This window comes from Sminthopsis crassicaudata, chromosome 3, assembly GCF_048593235.1.
Source record: "Sminthopsis crassicaudata isolate SCR6 chromosome 3, ASM4859323v1, whole genome shotgun sequence".
Lineage (NCBI taxonomy): Eukaryota > Metazoa > Chordata > Mammalia > Dasyuromorphia > Dasyuridae > Sminthopsis > Sminthopsis crassicaudata.
In genome coordinates this window covers 640874500-640886041 of record NC_133619.1, presented here as the reverse complement: position 1 = coordinate 640886041, position 11542 = coordinate 640874500, and the positions used below count along the sequence as shown (strand labels likewise).

The 11542-nt window shown below is 38.2% G+C and overlaps 1 long non-coding RNA gene across 1 annotated transcript; it reads right to left on the bottom strand.

Moving 5' to 3' along the window:
- Positions 1-8883: 8883 nt before the first annotated feature.
- LOC141564514 (uncharacterized) lies at positions 8884-10561 on the bottom strand. The gene is made up of 3 exons (XR_012488637.1): positions 10476-10561; positions 10077-10136; positions 8884-9003 (listed from the first exon to the last, which is right to left on the bottom strand). It is a non-coding gene; the product is annotated as an uncharacterized LOC141564514 (long non-coding RNA).
- Between the last annotated feature and the right edge of the window lie 981 nt (positions 10562-11542).

Sequence of the window (11542 nt, the reverse complement as noted above, 5' to 3'; positions counted from 1 at the left end):
GATATCAAGTCCAGAAGGAGAAATTAATAATGTTATAAAGCAAGATTCAGTCCAGGTTGTGAAGTATTTTAAAAGTCAATAAAAAAAATTTGTCCAGAGACAATAGGGAGTCACTGGAATTTGTTGGTTAACAGAGTGACATGGACTCATATGAAGCTTAGGAAAATAATATTAGTAGCTATATATAGAAAACATTGAAAAGAAGAGAGATTTGAGACAGGGAAAACCATAACTGATTACAAAATGCTAAGTAAGTCCCATCCATTCTTCTCTCTAAAAAAATATTTCCCATGAGGACACTTTCTGAATAATAACCATTCATCCATTGATGAATGATCGAAGGATATAAATAGACATTTTTCAGAGGAAAAAATCCTAGCCATAAATAATCATATGAAAAAATATTGTAAATCATAAATAAGGAAAAATTAAAACTACTCTGGGGAACCAGATCAGATTGATTAAGATGATAAAAGAAGGAAAATGAAATATGCTAAAAAGGATATGAAAAAAATAGAGATACTAATGCACTTTTTGTTTTGAATTGTGAACTGGTCCAGCCATTCTGAGGAACAATTTGGAATTAGACTTCCAAAGCTACTCAGCTATACATAATTGTTAGTCCAGGAATACTGCTACTAAATCAATACTCCAAAGAGTAAAAGGACTATGCATACAGAAGTATCAGTAGCAGCTCTTTTTTTTGTGATGGCAAAGAATTGGAAATTGGGGAAATGCCCATCTCTTGGGGAATGACTAAACACATTGATATTTGAATGTGATAGAATAGTATTGTGCTATAAGAAATAAAGAGAATAGTTTCAAAAAAAATATCAAAAGACTTGTATGAATTAAATGAGGACAAGTTATGCAGTAACAGCAATATTTATAATTAACTTTAAAAGACTTAATTCTGATCAATGCAATGACCTACCCCAATTCCAAAGGAGTCACGAAACATGATACCCACCTCCAAATTGAGAAATGATGGACTCAGTACACATTGAAGCAGATTTTCTTCTATTTCTTTTTTTTTCGAGCTGGGGTTTTATTTTTTTTTTGGGGGGGGGAGGTTTGGAGGAGAGAAACATGACTAATATTGAAATGTGTTTTGAATGACTATACATATAATAGCTAATAGTTACTTAGCATTTACTACATGTCAGTCACTGTACTAAGTGCTTTGCAATTATTTCATTTGATCCTCATAACAATCTTGGAAGCTAGGTGCTGTCAAGTCCCGGCTAGCTCCTCTGAAGGGCTCAGAATAAGTCCTTACCCCACGTTGGGTGCCTTACCAACTTAGCACCTAGTAAGAACCTAACAAGGTGCTATTATTATTCCCATTTTATAGATGAGGAAACCTATGTAAACAGAAACTAACTGACCTGACCAAGTGTCTGAAGTCATATTTAAACTCAGGTCTTCCTGGATCCAGGCTCCAGGACTCTTATCTACTATGCCCCACAGCTGCCCAATTTATAGATAGAATGATAGATAGATAGATAGATAGATAGATAGATAGATAGATAGATAGATAGACAGATAAATAGATAGATAGATAGATAGAGCTAGATGCATATATATTATGTATAATAATATATATGTATATCTGTATAGTTCTATTTTTCTTGCCTTCTCCAGGAATAGAAGAGGGAGAGGAAGAAAGGAGGGAGAACATTTAGAATTGAATATAATATATATATATATATATATAAAATGAATATAAGATTAGATTTAAAAATAGAAAAAGATACTGTCCCATAGTCAGGGCAATGTTGCCTCATCTACCCATAACAGTTTGTAGTAATGTCAAATTCTAGAAGTAAAACACAGAAGAGTAGGCCTCTAATACTGTTTCCACAAAATATGCATCTAATTAAGGACCACAAATTGAAATATGAATCTAATTAAGATCCAAATTGGTTTGGAAAAAAAGGCGACATTTATAGATTGAATCTTTAAAAAAAAAAAAAAAAATAGGGGCAGCTAAGTGGTGCAATGGATAGAGCAGAGCAGCAGCCTTGAAGTCAGGAGGACCTGAGTTCAAATCTGATCTCAGACACTTAACACTTCCTAGCTGTGTGACTCTGGGCAAGTCATTTAACCCAATTGCCTCAGCAAAAGAAGAAAAGGAAAAACAAAACAAAACAAAAAAACAAAAACAAACAAACAAACAAAAAAAAAAAAACCTAGGTCTTCCCATTTTGTCCATACACATACTTTTTCATTGCTGATGATCATGAGAGCTTTGACCTGCTCCATTTCCAACCTGTATTTTTTCTTAGGTAATTTGATATCAACCCACCCCACTCTAAGGGGACTCATCACTCATTGGGGTCAGACCCAATATTGGCATCCATCTGAAATAGTCTGAACGCCAGAACTTTCATGCTCAAACAATCCACCAGCTTTAGCCTCTCCAGGAGTAGGAATTACAAGTCAAATCTGGTTACAAATGGAATTTTTCCAGTTTTTTTTTAAACCTAGATAAGTTGCTTGACATAGTGAGTAGAGTTTTGGACCAGAGATTCAAATCCTCCCTTAGAACTTTGCTGAGGTGGTCCTGAGTAACCAGGTGGGATTGGTTGTTGTTCTTTGTTCTACAAGAGGACCATGACATCTAAGAGGTGATGTACCACAAAATGCAAGTGAATTGGATTTAAGTGAGGGAGGGCTATGCAAGGTCACTTGCCTCACTTTCCTCTCCAGAGTCATCTGGGTCCAATGATAAGAAATAGATCAAGATAATTGGGGATGGCTCTGGATGCAATGGGAAATCTTGGCCTTTTTAAGCTTTTTAAGCTCTAGTTTGATTGAGGCTACACTCATTTAGTGATTAAGGCTAGGTAGCAATTCATCACATTATCTACTCCTTTAAAACCTGGCTTTTCAGAATAGTTTCACCTAATATATTCTACAGACATCTCATAGGTAGACCAGAGTTATGTCATTACCATTGGCAGGGACCTTAGAGATCTTTGTTGCAAATTTCTTGTTTTTTGCAGATGAAGAAATGGGGAGTTGGAAAGATTAACCTAAATAGGTTGGTAGAGAGAGCCTGAAGCATTGATAAAATTACTCTCTGAGGCAAATACAGAAGGGCATAAATGAGATCAGTTTAACTTCCAGTCCTTTGCTGACAATCTTTAATAGTCCCACCTTACTAGGTCTGCTATGCAGAAATCCAAGTTATATCAAACCTCCAAAGTTAAATTTCCCTTATAAACCTGTCCAAGGCCCCTCCATTTTTGCTGAATCCCTTTCGGGGTTATAGCCCTCTACAACACTCTGCTCATGGTATCTTTCTCCTTCTTATGCCTAACTCACTCTTCTAGAGTATTAATTCCCTTTTAGGATTTAGCTTGTCAGTTAAGGGCATGCTTTCACCTCATAATAGTATTCCCTTTTTCCTGGTTAATTGTGAATTTCACTAGGGAATTTGTCCTTTCCATAATTGCTAAAAAACAAACAAACAAACAAAACCCTTTCCTTGCTAACTACATGCTCTCCCAACTCTATTTCATATTTACTATTCCTAATATCTATTGTATCTCTTCATTTTGTCTATAACCTCTTCTCCTAAATAAACCTAACTTTTTAAGTTTGAGAATGGCCATTGTAAATTCAACATCAATCCCATCATTTGGTACTAAACTCCAAACACATCATTTGGAACTAAGAATTGTACCCTGAGTATATCGTTACTACTGGAGGCTTTACTAGACTGAAATAGGAAGGATTACAATCTAAGTTTTTTTTAGTGTATCAGTCAGTAAAGAATGCAGAAAGCAAGACATAGGAAAGTACATGGCTTACATGGTACCCAAGCTCATAGCTTCTCCAGACCTACTCAATGTGAGAGACACATGTGTTACCAAGGTTTAGAACCCAGGAATCTCATTGCCAGGTTTTAGCAGCTCGAGGCACAAGGAGAAACAAATGCAGTAGCTGCTAAGGGCTGCAGGTAGTGACAAAGAGGCATGAAATTAAATATGAAGAGAAACTATGGTAAGTTAATTCACAAAAAAATGCAGGGAAATGTGAGACTTCAAACAGATAAAAAAGAAGGAACCCCAAATTAGAAAGGGTTGTGCCAAGGGGACGTGGAGTCACCATCTTTAAGGACCTCAAAGTACATTAGGGATTGGTTGAAGGAACTGGTGATGTTTAACCTAGAAAAGCCTCTAATATTCTATTAAGGTCCCTCCCAGCTCTAGAAATGCAGGTGAAATTTAAGTGAGAAATCAAGGAAAAGATCTTCATTGAAATCTTGGATCGCTGGAAAGATAGTACAATTCCTGACATTTATAAAAATGATGGTAAGAGGGGAAAGTTTAGGGCGTGTAAATTTGATTGATTCCAATAAGTTCAAAGTCTATTTAAAATGTAATAGGCACTCATGAGCTATGAAAATCTGATTGAAATTTACTCTAATTCTCTAACTAAATAAAATTCAACATGTGGAATATTAAAATATTTATATAAGTAAAATATATATGAATATGGAAGAATGAAAATAAAAGAAAGGAAATTTTTAAAACATTTAAAAAGTGAAAAAATACGGAACACAATTCCCTCTCATTGTCAGAATCTGAAGGAAACACCCTCCAGGCAAGCTGCATTTTAGAAACTGCTTTCAACCACTTGAAGGGCCAGGCCAAATCATTTATAATTTAAACCAGTAAGCCTGCAAAAGTACCAGGTGGGTCTTAATCAACAAGTCAAAAAGTAGACGGTGGTCACCTCAGCTGCAGTACTTCCAAGAGCCAACCCAATCTTCCATACATCACACACCTTGGTGAGAAAATCCAATTTTCTGGAACATCCTTCACCTTAAAATAATCTCAAAATAATGCTAAACTGGAGGAAAGTTCTATTAATTGGAAAATACCAAATTTTGGTCCCTTTAGAAATATCAGCTGAGAATCTACTTTTTTTTTATTATTATTCTCATGGGGATTGAATGAAGATCTTCATTTGGATCACGCAGGAACTTAAAACCACTTCAAAACATGTCTAAGTTCTGGTTACAATATTAAAAAGGATAAATTTACTTCCCTCTTATCTTTAAAAAGCAAAATCCTCAGTAATTTTGCTCCATATTCCCTGAAAAACTTCCTTGGTAGGAGCTGCTTGAATTTTCCAGGAGGAAAAGAAATCTATTGCTTAATAGAGACCTGAACCATTTCCTGAATGGAATATATTTCTGAGGAGAGGAGAAAAACCTCATGACCTAGGTTACCCTTCCCCCCCCTCCCAAAGGATTGAATAAAAAATGACAGAGAGGGACACCTGGGACTACTTCCAAAAGTGATCCCTCCTGGGATCCAAGATCCCAAGACCAGATCCAAGAAAGCCTATTGCTCTACTCTTTCTTGAGGTTAGCATTGTTTTATCAGCCATAACCTCCAAAAGACAAGGCAACCAATCAGAAATATGTCAAGCCTTTCTAAATAAGCCTTAATCTTGGTGCCTTCCCTTTCAAATTATCTTTGTCTATCTTATTGCTACATAGTTGTCTCCATGGAATCTCCCCCATTAAACTGTAAGCTTCTTGAGGACAGAAGCTTTCTTTGTATCTACAGTGTTTAGCACAGTACCTGACACATAATAGCCTTTTATACTTGTTGATTCAACCTTTGCTGTTTTCTCAGGAGGGCATCAGCTTGGTCATTCAAACCTCTCCAAGCAACCACTACTCTCTTCCAATCATTGATAGCTTTTTCAAAGACACATCATAGTGCCAGAGCCTATCATTGTTACCATTTGTTTTGGTTGTGATTCTCCATCTGGTACAATTAATGAAAGAGTCCAAACAAATTGATTTACTTTAAATTTGCAGGGTACCCAGAAGTTTTAATGCAAGACTATTTGCACTAATTGGTCACAAAGGCTATCAGATAAAAATAGATCCTTAGATAATTAAAAGAATTCTAGAGAATTAAAGCAAATGAACCTAAAAGGAGGTTCTCTGGTAACTGACAAGAATTCCTAATGAATCTGACAAAGTCCTAAAAGAATTGTCCAGAAAGCACACCGAGATCCCGGATTGATCAGCATGGTACAAAGGTAACCCTACCTCCCCACTTCTTTACTACCACTCCTTGCTCAAAATAGTTCCAACTGGTGGACGGTTATCCCCGGTTATAAAGGCCCCCCAGTTCTACCAACGTCCTGGCCACAACATCTTGCTGGTGTCAGATATGTCTATGTTCCTTTATCAAGACAGGCTTATGAAAACCTTTACCCTTTTTAGAATAAAAAAGTCATCCTCTTAAAAGGTTTACAGAAAGAATATCCTTTAGTACACCACAACCCATTAATATTAAACGGGCTTCATATATGCTTCTCCACTTACTGTATGTATGATTGTCAGCGAATCCCTTCTCTTTTCTGAGCATCAATTCCTTCATTTGTAAAAATGAAGCAATTGCAGAGACAGTCAATGGAGGCCTTTTCCAGCTCTGGATCCTGTGATCCAAGTTTTCTCTAAAACATAGCATCAGAGATAGGACTAGAACCCAAGTCTTCTAGACTAATGCTCTTTCCACTACCCCTTTGACTAACCCTAGAATGTGGTGCCCACCATACTCTCACCAACTCTGTCTCTGTTTTCAATCTCTGTCCCAAGCCGTAGTCATGGTGAAGTGGAACCAAGTTACAAGTGAAAAGCACCATTTATGGAATTCTTAATATGACAGAAAGCCAGACCATCATAGGAGGAACACCAAATTGGGCATCAGAAAAGCTGGATTCAAATTTCAACTCTGCCCCTCATTGCCTGTTAAGTTTTTAGAGGAGTCCTTAACTTCACTATGACTCAGTTTCCCCAGATGCAGAACATCCATAATAATTCCTAGCCCACCTATTTCAAGGAGTTATGGAGAACCAGTTGAAATAAATTGAAATGAAATATGTTAGTATTTTATTCCTGAACAGACCAATTAACAGTAGAACTGGCTAGTGACAATTTTCTTTTTTGTTTAGTATTTTATTTTATTTAGTCTTTAGACCAACATTTTATTTAATATTTTCCCCAATTACATTCAAAATATTTTTTTACATTTCTTCTTAAGATTTTTGAGTTCTTGATGCTAAGTGAAATGAGCAGAATCAGATCACTGTACACAGCAACAGCAAGATTATACAATGATCAATTCTGATGCATGTGATTCTCTTCAACAATGAGATGATTCAGGCCAGTTCCAATGATGTTGTGAGGAAGACAGCCATCTACATCCAGAGAGGGGACTGTGGGACCACAACATAGTATTTTCACTCTTTTTGTTGTTCTTTGCTTGCTTTTTTTTCTTTCTCATGTTTTTCCTCTTTGATCCGCTTTGTCTTGTGCAGCAGGATAATTATGGAAATACGTATAGAAGAATTGCACATGTTTGGCATGTATTGGATCACTTGCCAACTGGGGGTGGGGGAAGGGAGGGAAAGAAGTTGAAACACGGGGTTTTGTAAGGGTGAATGTTGAAAATCATCCGTGTATATATATTTTGAAAATAAAAAGCTTTAATTGAAAAAAAGAATATCTTACCAAGAAAAAAAAATTTTTTTGAGTTCTAGGTTTTCTCTCTTATCCAACTCTCAATTAAGAAACTACACGTGAAGTTATGAAAATCATTTCCATAAAAATCAAGTTATGAAAGAAAACACGTATCTCCTACCCTAATGAAAATAAAACTCAAGAAAAATTAAGTTAAAGAGAAAGAGTGAGAGAAACAGAAAGACAGAGAGACAAAGACAGAGAGAATGCTTCAATTTGCATCAGACACAATCAGTTCCTTCTCTGGATATATGCAGGATTTTTCATCTGAAGTCCTTCAGAGTAGGCCTGGATGGTTATACTACTAAGAATAGCAAAGTAGTGACAATTTTCTTAACCTGAGCTAGCCCCTCCTAAATCTTCCCAGGAATGGACCGTGGGGGATCCACCAAGTTCCCTTCACTTTCACCCCTAGGAAGCAACACATTGCTGTCTCAAAATAGCTCCCCATGAGATCAGGAAGACTCTGTTCTAAGTTTGTCTCTATTGGGTGACTTCCCAGTGAGCTATTCAATCTCTCTGGTCCTCCCTCTTCTTATCTGCAAAATAAGATTGAACTAGATGACCTGTAAGTTACCTCCCAATTCTTAGAACTGCTTTTTTTTATTATTATTATTAAAACTTTTTTAATTTTCAAAATTATGCATGGATAATTTTTCAACATTAACCCTTGGCAAGTGATCCAATATATGTTAAATCCAAATTATCTTGCTGCACAAGAAAAATCAAATCAAACTAGAAAAAAAAATGAGAAAGAAAATAAAATGCAAGGAAACAACAACAAAAAGAGTGAACATGCTATATTGCGAACCACATTCCATTCCCACAGTCCTCTCTGGGTATAGATGGCTCTCTTCATCACAAGATCATTGGAACTGATCTGGATCATCTCATTGTCTTAGAACTCCTTCTTTTACCATTGGGGGAAAGGGGGGTCCTAGCTTCTCTCCATTCTGTGTTTCATCTACTCTTTGCCTCCCCTTGTGTGTGTGTCTGTGTGTCTCCCTTTTTCTCCCTCCTCCCTATGCTCCTTATGCTACATACCCTGAATGACCACATGGGGACAGCAATAGTTCAAGAAAATTAAATATAGCATTAACCATGACTTTGGACAAGTCTGCCACCTCCATCCAGGTTCTTATCCTTTCTGAATGCACCACCCCACCTCCACCATCAAGGATCCGGGTTAAGGGACCTTATCTCCAGATCCCCGTGGAATATTTTCCCAAATCCCCCCCCCCACTCACCGCCCCCCCCCCCACACACACATACACAACACATTTCTCAGGGGAAGCTTTAGGGGGAGAAGTCTATAAGGAAAGGAGTGCAGGAAACAGGCGGGATAGGCCCGTCACATTTATTTACTCCAAGAGGCCAGAGTGGTTATTCAAGGCAGAAGTGTGGTCTTCATGTCTAAGGGTCCTAAGGTCTTCTCATTTCTGGGCCTGGGAGTGAGACAGAGATAAAGAGAGCAGTTGACAGAGACCCAGGGAGACAGTGCAGTCAAAAAACACCATGATGGTCAGCAGCTCCTGTTTCTCCTGCCTATGTGTCCTTGTAGCCTTGATCTTAAGTCATTGACACAGTCAGCGGCTATATAGGTGCAAAGTTGTCCATTCTCAATGCTGAAGATTCAAAAATGAAAAACAGGTTTTGTTCTCGAGGTGTTGACAATCTAGAGAGTGACTTATGGTACCTAAATATAAGATATAATGGGTTGGGATTCAAGGGGTTTCTAAAACATTTGAGGAGATAGGCTTCTTCAAGCTGGGGGTCCATAGGAAGTGTGTGGTGAGGTGCAAAGATTAGGGAGGCTTCCTGGAAGAGGTGGCTCCTGAGTTAGTCTTTGAAGGATGGGAAAGATTTAATTAAATAAATTATGGGGTTGAGGCAGGGGGTGGGGTGCAAATAGGAGGCTAGTTCAGCTACAGGGAATGGTGTGATCAAAGGTTCCAAAGAAGATGGGAATAGGAGAATGGAGTCACAGTGGTTCAGTCCAATGGAATCAAGTGGCTCTGGGATGACATCATTCAGGCTGGTGAAATTAAAAAGGGTTTTGAATGCTAGGACTAAAATCTTAAAGTTTATTTTTTTGTAAACAAGGCCATTAAAAGGATTTTGAATAGAAGGGAAACATGCTCAGCAATGGGTTGCTTAAATCTCTTCTCACTAAACCTAAGTTTCAAATGAGGAGCTTGGATTTAAGGGCTCTCTGAGGTCCCTACCACTCTGCATGTGTCACATTGGGTCACGGGATCATGGAGTTTGAGCTGGAGAAAAGCTTCAAAGGAATCAACTCCACATCCCTTGTTTATAGATGAGGAAACTAAAGTCGATTTTAAATGACACATCCAATGACACAGAGGACTCGAGACAGAGAAGCAAGACACCTAGAGATAGAGGGAAATAGGGAGACATTAACATATAGGAGGAAATGAAGAAAAACACAAGAGAGCCATTGGGTGAGTGATGCATTCCCGAGATACTTAATTTCCTTTGCTTCCCAATCTCCTCTCACCTTGTGGAAGAAGTAAATGGAGGCAAAGATGGTGATCACTGCCATGGCCACGGTGACATTCTGGGTAAGGTAGAGAGTCAGAGGTCACTTCTCCAGTACCCTTATCCAATCCAAGACACCACCATCCCCCTTTCTGCCACTCAGTGCCCTTGCCCCTTCAGTACAGCTTTCCTCTGCTCCTTGAGACCTTTCTTAATCTCTTCTTCTTTCAGACCTCCATTGACCTGTTTCTCATGACCTTTCTTTATTCCTTTCCTCCTCTTTCCCCCACCTTCTAACTCTGAGTATTCCTTTTTTTTCCAATATCCCTCCCTAAAATTGTTTTGCCTAATAATGCCCCCATATTCCTCCACTCAGTTCCCCAACCTTCCTCCTTCCCTCCATATCTCCCCCCACCACCTCCTGCAAGCTCATTGCTTCTCCTGCCCTCTTGGACTGGGGACCCTCTCTCTCCAACCTCTTCTGTTGGGAATATGAAACTGACCGCAGAAAGTCTAGGATTGGTCTTGCCCATCGCCTGGGAGAACAGAATGTTGCCAAGGAGATGGTTCCTCCCACCCTGTGGCTCATGGAGTAGGGGGAGACTTAGAGAATTAAGACCAGAGAAGAATTGAGAGGGAGGTAAATGTTGGTCCGGAGCAGCCTTGGTCCTTTTCTGGGGTTCCTTTCACGATCCCCTATACTCTTTGGGGGATGATGATCGCAATAGCTTTGGGCATCTAGATAGAACTGAACACTGGTCCCCCATGATGTAGGATAGTTAAGTACCTCCTAGCCTTGATATTTGTGTGATGTAGCCTCTCTAAACCTCGATTTCCCCATATGTAACACAGGATATCCCTTCCCACCCCTAACCCTATCATCTTAAACCAAAAGTGAGAGATAAAGACACAAGTGAAAATGCCCTCACCCTCAAGGAGATTACATTTCCACCAGGAGACAATGTGAAATATATAGAAATATAAAAGACACAAATCAATGAGATCATACAAGTTAACCTCAGAGAGAAAGGTGTGGGCAAATGTGTGTGTGTGGGGGGGGTCTTTCCCACAAGGTGGGATCCTTGAACTAAGACTTGAAGGAAGCTCTGGGTTCCAAGATTCCAGCCACCATTAAGGAATGGAAACAGGAAGAGAAATGTTATATGTGAGAAACAGTGAGTTGGAAAATATGGTTGCGTTGTAGAGTTTCCAGAAGGGAATATTGTACAAATAGATAGAAAAGGTTCAGAAGTTACATTACTGAGAAATTTAAATACCAAAGAGAAGTTCTTTCTAATCCTAGGAGGAAGAGGAAGCCACAGGACTTTGAGTAGGGGAGTGAATGACATTGAAAGGAGTAGATATTGATTTGGTATTTTATGTTCATTATATTTATATTATTTATAAATATATATACATATATATGTATTTATAAATATAATGTAATTATATTTATATCATATTCTATTGTTACAGCTTGTTTGT